Source organism: Lissotriton helveticus, chromosome 3_1, assembly GCF_964261635.1.
Source record: "Lissotriton helveticus chromosome 3_1, aLisHel1.1, whole genome shotgun sequence".
In the NCBI taxonomy this organism is placed as follows: domain Eukaryota; kingdom Metazoa; phylum Chordata; class Amphibia; order Caudata; family Salamandridae; genus Lissotriton; species Lissotriton helveticus.
In genome coordinates, this window is record NC_136061.1 from 1679838666 (window position 1) to 1679853105 (window position 14440).

A 14440-nucleotide genomic window follows, 5' to 3' on the forward strand; every position below is an offset into this window, starting at 1 on the left:
ATGTTTCAATTGAACTCTGAACTCTCAGTACACCTGCGTATCCAGTGCAATCTTTCATAAAATGATTTTTTCTTGACCATTCAAATTACATCTTTCAAAGAACTCATCCATGCACCCTAACTTTCTGTTTTCAGCAATCAAAATCCACCAATCACTGCTACTGAATCATTAGCACAGAAACTCCACAGTTTTTTTCATTACAAACTCCTACTGTTTTAACTGTCATTTCATTACCCCACTTCATCTGACTGCAGCAGAACCTTGTTTTCTGTCTGGATTGTTGGACATAGTTACATCCACTGGGCTCAAAGGTATACTGTCAACAGAAATTTACACAACCTCAATTTATAAAATGTGGAAATCAAGTGGATTGGCCACAGAGGATTAAGATGTCACCAATTGATACCATTGGTGAAAACCTTTTTGCATTTGCCAAAACCTGACCTGTTAATTGTGCACTGTGGAGGAAATGACTTGGGCACTTTGACTGGGGTAGGTCTGGAAATGCTTTTAAAGGACACCTTTGACCAATTGATGGCACTTTTTCCTCAAACTGCCTTGGTATATTCAAATATATGCCAAAGACAAAAATGGAGGTGGTCGAACAAATTTTGTCCACAAATTGAGAAATCGAGGAAGCATGTAAATAAGTCTGTTTCAGCTTACATGAGAGACCATGGAATGGGCTCCATGTACAACAATAACTTGCGTTACTACATGCAAGATATCTACAGAGGAGATGGAGTTCACTTCTCAGATGAGGGAAACAGAATTTTCATCCTGAATTTAAGACTATGTATTGGTACCTACTTATAAGTACCTAAATCTACCACAGACCCAAAAGCTCTTCTCAGAGCTACTCTAACTATGATCACTATAAACAAATTTTAAATGTAACTTTTTTTTACTAATTTTCACAATTTACGCTTTCCGGAGCGCTACCTGGTACGCGCACCGGACGCTAACCGCGCAAAAATTTGAAAAAAAAAAAGGTTTTTTTCGTACATATGGGCCTCCTCAGCCACCCTCAGAAAACCTAGGGGGTCAGGATACGTCTACCGTGCCCCCTTCGACCCATTCTGAACATTATTTGCCCTCCATCTTGTATCTCAATTCTACCGAAACACAAAATGGAGGACTCCCGTAACGCTGCCGGTTCGCGTACCGGGGCGCGCACCGGGAAGCGCTCGATTAAAAAAGGTGGGAAAGTAATTTACAGAAAAATGACTGCAGACACTTTCACCAAATATAGATTAGCTCATACTACATACCAATCCCTACCATTTTCACAAATTTGGTTGGAATTCCATTTAGCCATTTAGCCTGTAGACCTCTCTAAATACCCTGAGGTAAATTACTTCACAAAACACATCTGAAGTGTTGGAATTGACAACCAATTAAAATGTTACTTTCATTTTCTACTTTTTTTACCTGACATTTGATTGGTTATGTACCTGAATATATATAAAGAAAGAGAGAGAAACACAGCCATTTGACTACTACTTCCTGAAGTACATTGCAAGAGCATTTTCACTGACAACTTAAACTTGTTTTTAAAAGGTAAGATGTTATTTTATAAATTTGACAGGAGAACTATGTTATGCACTTTAAATTAATTTGGGAAAACATTTTCAGATAGTTGTATACTGTCACTCTGTAAGAGTTAGACATTGAGAAAGGCTTGTTTATTATAATTATGGATTGATTTACGTTTCTGTGTTATAATTATGAATTTACTTAGGCTTTTTCACAGGCACTTTTTAATAGTACTACTTCACGCCTGAAACCATACAGTGCCCATAGATAACTTCTCTGTTATAAACTCACAAGTACCTGTCTGAACTTAAACCCAACAGTGCCCTATCTCTACTGATATATTTATTTTTTATGCAAATTTCAGCACAAAAATGGAAGGAGAACAGAACGTTTCCTTTGAAATTGTCCTAGAGATGAACAATGAGGAAATCATTGAACCCATTGACTTGGAATTCATGGATGAATCACGGGACCATGAACTTCTACAATGTGTAGAATCTGTGGATTTGTTAATTCAATATGAGGAAGTTTCTGACAGTCAAATGTTGGAAGTTATGTTCAGTCAAAAAGAAGACATTTCGGACAGTCAAATGTTAGACGTTCTATTAAATTTTGAAAAAGAATCAGAAAAATAAATGTATATTTAATAATCAAAAATTGTTCGAGACTTTAATCATTTTTATATGTAATTCATAAACTAGTACCAAATTGATTATAATGTAAAGTCAGACTTATAGTATACTGTGCAACTTTTTTCTGTTACATAGTAATTTTGCTCATAGTTACTTCCTTTCTCCAACTATATTATCTCCAATGTGTATTTAACACCTCTTTATCATCTCCTGCCTCCATATTGTTTCTGCTTTCCTGACACACTATGGTATGAATTCCATATTCCACAATAACTTCTGAAACAACATGCAAGATATCTACAAAGGAGATGGTGTATATTAATTTTTTGACTCTGCATTGGTACCTACATATTGCTACTTAAATAAAAATAAAAAAATAAAAACAACAAAACGAACAATCAATAAACATACAATATTTGAAAAGTCTATCATTCTTTTTTCCTCATAGTACGCTCCCCGAACCGCTTCCCGGTGCGCGTACTGGGCGCTCCCCACTCAAAAAAAACAAAAACATTTATTTATTTTTTTGCCCCGCGGGGCCCTTTTAAAGCCTCCACATCAAACCTAGGGGGTCAGGGAGGATCTACTATGCCCCCTTATGGTCATTTCCCCCTTTGTTTTGGCCTCCTCTTGTCTCTCGATCCTACCGAGAGACAAGATGGCAGCCGCTCCGGACTGTTTAGAATGTTGACAGACACCGGAGAGCCAATCAGCTTCGCTTCGCGAAGTTCCGTTACGCGTCAGGTACGCGAACCGGGGCGCTATCCCGGAGCGCTGTTACAGATATATATTTTTTTTGAACGTTAATTTATCAAAATCCACTGGAGCACATATATTGAGACCTAGCAAAGGCACATCGGGCTAACAGTCCCTACAATTTTGCCAAGTTTCGTGCAAATCCATTCAGCCGTTCGGGCTAAAAGTGAGGCCAACCGCCCTATGGAAATGAACATGGGAAAAACGCGTTTTGGGACCCCCCTTTATTCTCGGCCCCCCCTTGACGAACCCCCCCCCCAAATTTTCAGGAGCTGCTCAGAAACAAAATGTTCCATTTTCCTGAAAATGTCAGCCAATTCCGTCCACAAACGCCAAAGTTATTAGACATAGAATTTTCAAAAATCCCATTGGAAAAAAATCCTAACTATATATACCTACTATATACATATTATTAACAAAACATATACAATATGTTTACCGTAGGATAGCGAGAGGGTTAAATTTACTATTACCACTCCAGTGAGTGCAACAGTAGGGAAAGCATTGGATAGCGCAGGGGTAAAAATTACTATTCCCACTCAAGTGAGTGCAACAGTAGGGAAAGCGTTGGATAGCGTAGGGGTAAAAACTTACTATTTCCACTCCAGTGAGTGCAATAGTAGTGAAAACGTTGGATAGCGTAGGGGTTTAAATTACTATTCCCACTCCAGTGAGTGCAACAGTAGGGAAAGCGTTGGATAGCGTAGGGGAAAAAAGTACTATTCCCACTCCAGAGAGTGCAACAGTAGGGAAAGCGTTGGATAGTGTAGGGATAAAAATTACTATTTCCACTCCAGTGAGTGCAATAGTAGTGAAAACGTTGGATAGCATAGGGGTTTAAATTACTATTCCCACTCCAGTGAGTGCATCAGTAGGGAAAGCGTTGGATAGCGTAGGGGTAAAAATTACTATTCCCACTCCAGAGAGTGCAACAGTAGGGAAAGCGTTGGATAGCGTAGGGGTAAAAATGACTATTCCCACTCCAGAGAGTGCAACAGTAGGGAAAGCGTTGGATAGCGTAGGGGTAAAAATTACTATTTCCACTCCAGTGAGTGCAATAGTAGGGAAAACGTTGGATAGCGTAGGGGTTTAAATTACTATTCCGACTCCAGTGAGTGCAACAGTAGGGAAAGCGTTGGATAGCGTAGGGGTAACAATTACTATTCCCACACCAGAGAGTGCAACAGTAGAGAAAGCGTTGGATAGTGGAAGGGTAAAAATTACTATTCCCACTCCAGTGAGTGCACCAGTAGGGAAAGCGTTGGATAGCGTAGGGGTAAAAATAACTATTGCCACTCCAGTGAGTGCAACAGTAGGGAAAGCGTTGGATAGCGTAGGGGTAAAAATTACTATTCCCACTCCAGTGAGTGCAACAGTAGGGAAAGCGTTGGATGGCGTAGGGGTAAAAATTACTATTCCCACTCCAGAGAGTGCAACAGTAGGGAAAGTAAATACTTCATATATAAATAAAAATGACATAAATATTAATACCAATTACAAATTAATTTAAATAATTAACATTTGTGTATATATTATATTAATTAATCAATTATAAATACAAATAAAAATGTATTTTTATTAATAATTACCTACTAATACAAATTATTCACCAATTAACAATAAATTAATTTACAATTTAAAAATAATTAAAAATTAGATCAACATTTTTTTAAATGTCTTACTTACAATTAAATTACTTTCCACCCTATTCCCCTATAAACCCACAACCCATTAAAGAAAATAAATTAATTAAATTAACATCATTATCAAATAATCAATTATTTAAAATGAATTAACAATTATATTTTAATTAAGTACCAATTAATAATTAATTAACAATTAATTCAAAATAAATACCAATAAATAAATTAACATATTTAACTAATTATAATTAAATTACTTCCCACCCTATTCCCCTCTAAACCCACAACCCGCTACAAAAAATAAATGACTACAATTAACATATTTATCAAATAATCAATTAAAATTAATTACCAATTATATTTTAATTAATTACCAATTAATAATTAACAATTAGTTCAAAATATATACCAATAAATAAATTAACATATTTAATTAATTATAATTAAATAACTTCCCACCCTAATCCCCTATCAACCCACAACCCGCTACAGAAAATAAATTACTAACATTAACATATTTATCAATTAATGAATTAAAAATAATTACCAATTATATTTTAATTAACAATTAATTAACAATTAATTCAAAACAAATACCAATAAATAAAATAACATATTTAATTAATTATAATTAAATTACTTCCCCCCCTATTCCCCTATAAACCCACAACCCGCTACAGAATTATATTACACAAAAATTCAAAATAATATTAACTTACTTACCTCAAATTTGATATTTTTGTTGTCTATATTCTGTCCATTCTATATTTTGTCAATTCTATATTTTTGATTCAATATTAATGCTGTTCTATTCGATATTAATACTATTCTATTCGATATTTTGGTAGTCTATATTCTGTCTAGTAGATATTATGTCTATTCTATATTTTTTACTCGATATTATTGCTACCCGATATTAAAAACTCGATATTTTGACTGTACACCCCCATATTATCTAACCTGGCTCTGGTTTAACTATGGGAGTACAGTCCATCACTGGGACTGGAGTCCTACTTAGTTCCTGGACACATTGACGGGTTGTTGGCCTAGTATCACCTACTTACATCTTGGCCATTTTTTATTTAAAAAAATGCATTAGGCCCAGGTTCTAGCGCTCCAGGGATTTGCCCACAGATGGTTTGATCTATGTCTCTTCCCAGACCCCCAGTGCCTGATTTTCTAAGGTTAGGGTCTATCCTTCAGGAGAAAGACCCATCTCTGTCAGGGTTCTCTAGCTAGAAGATATTCACTCTCCAACTATTCATATCAGGGATGAAGGACCAATACCCCAGGGGTAAATAACATCTTTCCTCCAAGCTATATCACAGGCTGCGATATCCACCTCAAGTAACTTATGGAAACCTACAGAACATACATAGCACCATGGGTCTTGGGTTGGTTGGTAACAGCCAGTCCAACACACCTGGTGTCATGTTAAGATAGTGGGCCCAGTTAAGAAATTGCCATTTAAATGCACTCTTTCTTAGGTTGCCTTCTCTCACTAAACACAAACATATTTGACAAACATTCATTTGCATGCACATATGGAATAACATTCTTCATACTTAGTTTGAAACACCATTTCATAGGCATTATATCAAGTCACCTTGAGCATTCTGTACAAGGTCTAAGTTCAGCATGCAAGATGCTGATACTTATTTCTGGCCTCTCAGCCACAGAACTATCATAATGGAATAAAAAATAGCAGCCTGACTGGGATTCCAACATACACACTGGCCCACGTTATCTCTCCCCGAGGTCAAGAGCCATCTGTGTCTTAATCAGATCCACATATGTTATTGACTTAGGACTAAGATGTTCTTTTATAATATAGAGAACATTTTATTGTACCCTATGAACTCTAAAAATTGATGGCCAAAACTTTGCTCACCGAGAGATTTAGAGCAGATGCATTCTGTCTAGGCTCTCCCAGACGCAGAGTTTAATTAAACCAACTTGTTCCTGTTTTGCCAAGCATCTCTTGTCTTTTCATTTATTAAAGGTAAATTCATATCCGAGCAGCATTATCTGCATGGTTGAGGCTCATTTAGGACAAAGGTATTCAATTCATGGGTTACATTCCCAGCAGCAAACTGCTGATCACGATTATTTCACACTTACACTGCAACTAACGCTCCAAATAACCATGCGGTTTACGAAGTACTAGAAATACCATTAACAAAACAAAACTTGTTTGAAGGCGCCCTACCACACACTACACAAGAAGTTAAACTAGGTCCCTTTAGTAGTGAGGGAGCAACATGGCCAGTGTTAGCAAGTTAAACACCACATCCAAACAGAGCTAATATGACAGCACTACAATAACGTAGTCTCGTCAGAATATATAGGAATCTGACATAGTTCATTATGTGAACAATGACAATAAATCCTGCGAGTTCCGCTCAAACTGAACCACCACAATTGGTCACACTGGGCATCAGCCCACAATCCATGCAGTCATTCATAAAGTTCCCATCAGGTGGGAGGAAATTCTATTCTAGATTGCATAAAAAGCAAGTCTGATTGAAGCAGTGTTTCCTCATATGAAACTCCAGAATTGTTATCATTTGCTTGCCAATGAGGATTGCTCCACATGTGAAAGACCAGTTGGGGTATAGTCGTTGCTGCAGCATATACCAAAACACACAGTGCACCCTCATTATCTGCTTTGCCAGGGATACTTAAACAGATCCAGAATGAGTGCAGGGATCCCCTGGATATGGGGATAAAACTGATGAGCAATTTTGCTGTAGTATCTGCCATTCTGTTAAGTAACATTAAAGGGGGAGCAGCAGCATTGGCGATACTCCAACAACTCACTATATTGAGTCTGACAGAACAGGAGTGCGAGTTACCTAAAATTATCGAGAAAACCTATACAACAATATGAGAAAACCTATACAACAATAGGCTGAGATAATCTGGGAGCCATACCTAATAAACCATAAATTAAGAGTAAATCTAAAAAGGATAACACAAAGCAAGCACATGATTCTTCCATAAAGAAATAGGATAATAGGAAACATAAAGAAAAGACTAAGGATCTGATTTAGATCTTGGCGGATGGGATATCCTGTCTGCCAATTTTATAAATCCCATAGGATATTATGGGATTCATATTTCAGCAGATGGGATATTCATCACAGTTGTGATGGAGTAACTCATATTGCCAAGATCTAAATCAGGCCCTATGTCACAGGGAGGATCTCCACCACAGGAGGCCACCGAGAAGCGCTATAAACGTTTATCTCTTTCCTTTGGGATTTATTGGAAAAAGGCTCAGAGAGAGGACAGGTAGAGCATAGATCAGAGGAGTATGTGAAACCAAAGAAGAACTCACAATGTTCTTCTGGCTACATCATAAAAAAAGGAAGATAAACCTAAACAGTCAAAGTCTCAATTCAAAAAGAAGGTAGCTGGACTGAAAGTCAAGCCTGGCACGGATATTGAGGACACTGCTTCTGAGTGGGCTCTGACCATGCTGGACAGCGAGGCAGGAGTCCCAATAATTCACCAGAATCTGATGGATTGACTGGAGGCAGTACCATTGAGTTAATATATCCACGTGGAAACACAGGATACAAGGGTGAGTGCAGCTTCAATTTGAGGAGGATGCACCGAGATACATTAATGTTCTCTTATGGGAGAATTTGAAATTCGGGTATGATATGCTCTTAGCCACCTGAATTCATGGTGGATTTCTCAGAAGGAGAAATTGTAATTTTGCCTGATTTTGCTGACATTGTCCCAGAGACATTTAATCATTCATATGCCAAAGAGTGGGCTTTAACGCTAGCTCCTGCGTTATACTGCAACGATGTCGGATGGGATGATGGTTTACCTTACCATGCCATAACAGTGAGGTCAAAGATAATATCCCATTAAAAAGAGGCTAAACAAGAAGTTAGAGAGACACTCATACAACTTGAATACCAAGGTGTGATAGAAAGTTGCACCTCGCCTATAACTAATCCTTTGTTTCCAGTAATGAAAACTGACCATTCATTTCATCTGGTATTAGATCACAGACACCTGAACACAGCTATATGTACAGTCGTTGTACAAAACATGCATTTTGTTGCACTAATGAACAACATAGTACAAAAGGAATACAAAACCACACTAGATATCTCAAACTGATTTTTTTTACCAAAACATAGTGCCTGGAAGCAGGTATTTGACTGCATTTAGCACGCTCGGGTCTCAAAAGTACTACCGTAGTTTGCCTCAAGGGCATAAGAACAGCTCAAGGTAGTTTTCAGTCTGTGTAACATAACTTTTGTAAGAATTTGATGACCAGGCATTTCCCTATGTCAATGTCAGATATTTGACAGATGATTTCTACACATGTGAGAAGAGTGGATAGCATAGTTTTGGGATTTCCTCACATGGGTTACAAATTCATCATAAAAAAATAAAAACTAGCCCACGTCAATATCCTATTTTTAGGTTATGAGCTGTCAAGTGAAGGCAAAAGCCTAGCCAGATATTTCCTTGAGAAGTTTGCACTTCAACAACCACAGAACACCTAAAAGAAACTCCAATCCATATTGGGCTTTTATGAATTTTGGCAGAACCTACATTCCAGATTATGTGTAATGGGTAAAACCATTCTACGGCTTGACACGTCCAGACTTCTCAAGTACACTATTAAACACACACAACTTTTACGTTCAGTACAAGCTAACAGGCCAGTTTCAACACACTTACACACAAGTGTAAACACAACACCTCTGGTGATCCGTATCATTACGGATCCATCAGGGTAAACCTACATTACATTCAATGAGGGAGAAATTGTTTCAACTGCATATAAATCACATTTATATACTAATCCTGAGATGAGTTTCATACCAACAGAAAAGATTCTGAAGGTGGTACATACTGCTATAGTGAGAGAAAGATCTTTAGCTCAAGGAAAATGCATCACTGTCATGACTTAAGTTCCAGCCCTTTAAGCTGTCACAAAGGCCATCGTACCTTACACTAAGACTTTACATCCACAATAGATACAGTGGACCAACTCTCTCACTGCAACAGATGTAGACTACAGATTTGACTTTACAATACAAACACAGGCATACCTACAATACACAAAATTAATACCTTCTGCCTATCGAAGTCATGCCCCTTGATCAGTATGATTACATTATCCAACATCTATACTGACGGTTCTGCACAGCCTGCCGTAGGGACAAAACATCAATACTCTGCAGTGCGCGCCGTTGTTAAGATTAGAATTGAGGATGGTGGATTCCACCCTCACAAGACCTACACGCAGTCACTAGGTGATTTCACAGCACAGATGGCAGACCTTAGGGCCCGAATTCTGGCACTGGAGACTACGGATACCCTGTACTGATTGTGTGTGATTCATATTATTGTGTCCAGTCTTACAATGAGTACTTATACTACTGAAGCAAGAATGGATTAATTATTATAACTTTATTCGGTCATTACGACCATTAAAGTGCAAGTGCTTACAGTACAATGAACCAACATTACACCTGAGATAAAACATCATTGACTGGTACACATATGTTGAAAAAATATTAAGTCATCCCTAATGTAATGAGATAATTTTTAAAAGAATAAAATCTATTAATATTTTTAAAACATGTACCACATTTAAAAAAGGAATCCGCAATTTATCCAAATTTGAGTGGTTTACAGATTATAACAATTCATGGCTGTTACAACGCATTGAATAATTCTCTTTAGGACAGTTATAAACAGCAGACTATCGAGTCTTGCACGCAAACCTTCATATAATCCACATTTTACCCAAAAACTTAGCAACACCACATGCTACAAAAGGCCTACAATCTGATTTTAGGATGCAGAGCGCTTCTTGGTGGCAGCGGGTTCCTAACAACCTGCAAACAGGGGATAACCACTGGTGTTTTAGGAAATTATAGAGAGGACAAGCAAAAAATATGTGGCCAATTGTTTTGATCGTTGCGGAGCAGCCCGGTCAATGCTGTGAAGTAGACAGGGCCTGGCGCCAAGCAGCTGTGAAGGAATTTACAGGGAGACAACCTAGTCTGAACAGAATATAGAGTTTTCTATCCTGCAGGATGGTTATATAATGCAAGTAGGCCTCAAAGGTGCTTTGCATTTTGAATTCCATGAATTCTATCTAAAGGCGACCCACTGATGATTGTGCAACAAAAGATTGTGCTACCCAACTCCAGTATTGGGTTTTAACCACTTCTTTGCTAGGCAATTGGCCTACATCTCTAGTTCCCCAAAGCTTCCCAGGCCTATCGCTGTTAATAGTGATCTAACTTCATTAATCTTTTAAAAGTGGTCAATCCTGGAAACCTCATCAAGTGCTGCCGTACACTGGCAAAGCTTGTGGGTTTGCTTAAGACGCAACCAAAATAATAAGGGGCGCAACCTAGCTTTGTCCACAATAGTGCGTCTACCCATATCTAATCGCAAAGAGTGTTGTGCTCAGGGGAAATAAACATAAAGATCTTAAATATGTGTTTTCAGTAGTAAGCAAACTTTTAGTATTTTGAATCCCCAGAGTTCGACCCCATAGAGGGCAGAACTCACTACCTTCGGCTCATAGATCTGCAAGGGGGCAGGTATTGGCCTGGTTTAGGAAGTGCTATGTTCCCGAATCGGCGCCCCAATGGTCTGTCTCTGCTGGAGGTTCTGCTTCGAAATGTGATCTTTCCATACCATTTTCTCGGATAGGGTAAAAGCCAAATATTAAAGGTAGCCACTCTCTCAAGTGGTATTCCCCAGTAGTATTTTGCCCTTGAATGTTCTATTTGGGTTCATTAACAAAAGTTTAGTTTTCAAGGTATTAACCTCGAGACCTCTTCGATCACAAAAGGCCTTGAAACGATTCAAGAGCAATTGCAGACCACTGGGCGTTTTGGACACTATCAATGTGCCATCTGCAAACAGAAGAGTATTTGTATTTGTATTTGTATTTTGGTATTTGTAGAGCGCAACTACCGCTCCGGAAGGAGCATCCTGGCGCTAACTGGAAAGTATGCATACAGTTTGGAGTTACAGAGGCAGGGTTAGATGGCAGCCAAGACATACTCATCTGAGAGACTGAAGATCCATGTTTTCAGTTGTTTCCTAAAATGAGTTTCTTTGGTCTGTGACCTCAGGTGGTGGGGCATGGAGTTCCATGCTTTGGAGGATAGATGGGTCAGGGTTTTACCCCCTTTGGTTTTTAGGTTGAATTTGGCGAGTTGTAGCAGGTTATTGTTGGAGGATCTCAAGGTCCTCTGGGGGTTGTAGTGTGGGTAGCGTTTAATTAGGTATTTGGGGCCAGTAAAGTTAAATGCCCGGAAGGCAACGATTAGGATCTTAAAAAGAATCCTTTTATGCAGAGGCAACCAGTGGAGGGTTCTCAGAGCAGTTGATGCTGAGGACCTCCTGGGGAGTTTAAGCACCAGTCTGGCGGCGGAATGCTGGACGCTCTGCAGTTTTTTTAGTGTGATTTTTTTTACACCTGCCATTAGACCGTTGCAATAGTCAAGGCGCGAGAGGATTAGCGCGACGGCTACCGCCTTTCTAGCATCTGTTGGTAGGAAATCAAAGAATTTTTTTAGGGATTTGATAATCCCGAAGCAGCTTCCGGCCACATTCCTGACATGTTGGTCAAAGGATAGGTCAGTATCGAATATGACTCCGAGGTTTCTTGCTGTTGTAACGGTCTGGGGGGGAGCAGTGGAGTCCTCTGGCCACCATAGGTTAGGACAGAAGTTGACATTTTTCCCCATGGGGAGGATTTCTGTCTTGCTTGTATTGCACTTAATGTGGTTTGTTTCCATCCACAGAAAGACGTCTTTCAAGCAGTTTTTAAGATTTTGTTCGGCATTCGTTGAGTTTTCGTCTAACGGGACTATGAGTTGGGTGTCGTCGGCGTATGATGTAACAGTTATGCCGAATGATTCGATCAGGGAAATGAGGGGGATAAGGTAGACGTTAAAAAGCAGGGGGCTTAAAATGGAGCCTTGTGGGACTCCAGATCGAATCTTTTTCTCTGCAGAGCTGAAAGAGTAGTCACCTTTACTCCCCCCAGCACCGGGCATCCGCTAACACATCTACTAAGTTTCAGATAACGCCATTAATAAATAATGTGAACAGGGTGGGGACTAGCACACACCCCTGTCTGACCCCCCTTTCCACACTGATCGGGTCCGACAACTGCCCCTGATCTCCCCAACAGACCCTGGCATAGTTGCCCTCATAAAGTCGGACAACCAACGCCAGGAACTGTGGGGGAAGGCCCAGCTCCTGCAGGACACACTACAACTTGCACCTAGGGATGAGATCAAAAGCAGGCTTCAGATCAATGAAAGCAATATATAAGCCCCCCTTTTCAATACACATGGTTGTCCAGGCCAATAAGCTAAAACGAAATACTTGATCAATTGTGCTAAGCCTCCTTCTAAACCCTGCCTGGAAGGGGGACAGAATATCTTCCTCCTCCATCCATGCGATGATTTTTACTGAAAGTGCCCGCAAAAAAACTTTCTGTGCATTATCGATCAGACTGATGGGCTTGTAATTGGTTGCTAGCAAATGATCACCTATCTTAAACTCTGGGATCACCTTGGCTATCTCCCAACAGAGGTGGAATGGGTGCCCCGGCAGCAATACCATTTGGCAAAGCCCAGATATCTTTGGACCAATTGGGGATATCTCTTAAAAAGATGCCTCCAGGGATGCCATCAGACCCCGGAGTCTTACCCCTTACAATGGATTTTATGCTGAGTGTAATTTCAGCTAAGGAGAACAGACTTGAGGTCCGATGGCTGCTATGGTCAATGAAGAAAGCTTCATCAGCTATATCCCCTGATCCAGTATATACAACAGAAAAATTATCATACCAAGTGGATATAGAGATATTGTTAGAGGGTGGGTTTGGTTTTTCTTCCCCCCCTTTTCACTAGAAGCCAAAACTGCTGAGAGTCTTTCCTCATGAATGAACTACTGACCTGGAGCCATCGATCTTCCTCCCAAGCCATTTTTGCCTTTGTTAATTCTGCAATGAAGTTTCTCCTTACTTCTCTTTATCTGACAGAATATTTGCTCTAATGGAAACAGTTAATTTAGATCTTAAGGTCCTACACTCCTCATTGAACCAACTAAAGCCAGCTGTGGTAGGTTTGGGCTTACCCTTTGGCCGATGGGGCATGGATGTCAGTTGTTTGAAAAAGGCTAAGTGACACTTCGCGATCTCAGAAAGCCCATCCTGCTGCTCAAGTAATCTTCCCAATTTACTGTAACTATCTAATAGTTCAATCTTTATTTTCCATTTTCACTGTGTCAATAGCGACACACTCCCATTTTGTTCTCTTGTTGTTATTCGACAGGTAAATCTCCATAGTAGTGAGTTGTATACTTGGGGTAGTTTGAGCCACAGCCCACAAAAAGACAGTGTGAGCTCAAGAGGGCTGTGATCACTATCAGTGGTCGCTCCAACACCATATCCAACACCGGAGGCCACAGCTTGACATCTAATAGAAAATAGTCGATGCGACTCAAACATACTGTCCTGTTATAAGTATTTGCCCCCTTCCTATGCGACCTTGTCTTCCCATTTGCTGCCCTTAGCCCATATTCGAGCGTTAGTGCATGAAGCTGTAACGCTATACATGTCAATTTTTTAATAGGTGGTAGATCAAGCACAGGTACACACCATAACTCATCAAACTTGCCACAGTTCATTATTTCCTCAATGTCTAGCAGTACGTAGGTGACTTTAAAGTCACTTGCTATTATCAGTGGATCAGTGGACTCCCTCCGTTCCGGACTGTCTTCTAGCAATTGAATGGTAGGAGACCTATTGCTTGCTTTAGAGCCTCGGGCATAGACATTGAAAAGATCTAATCCAAC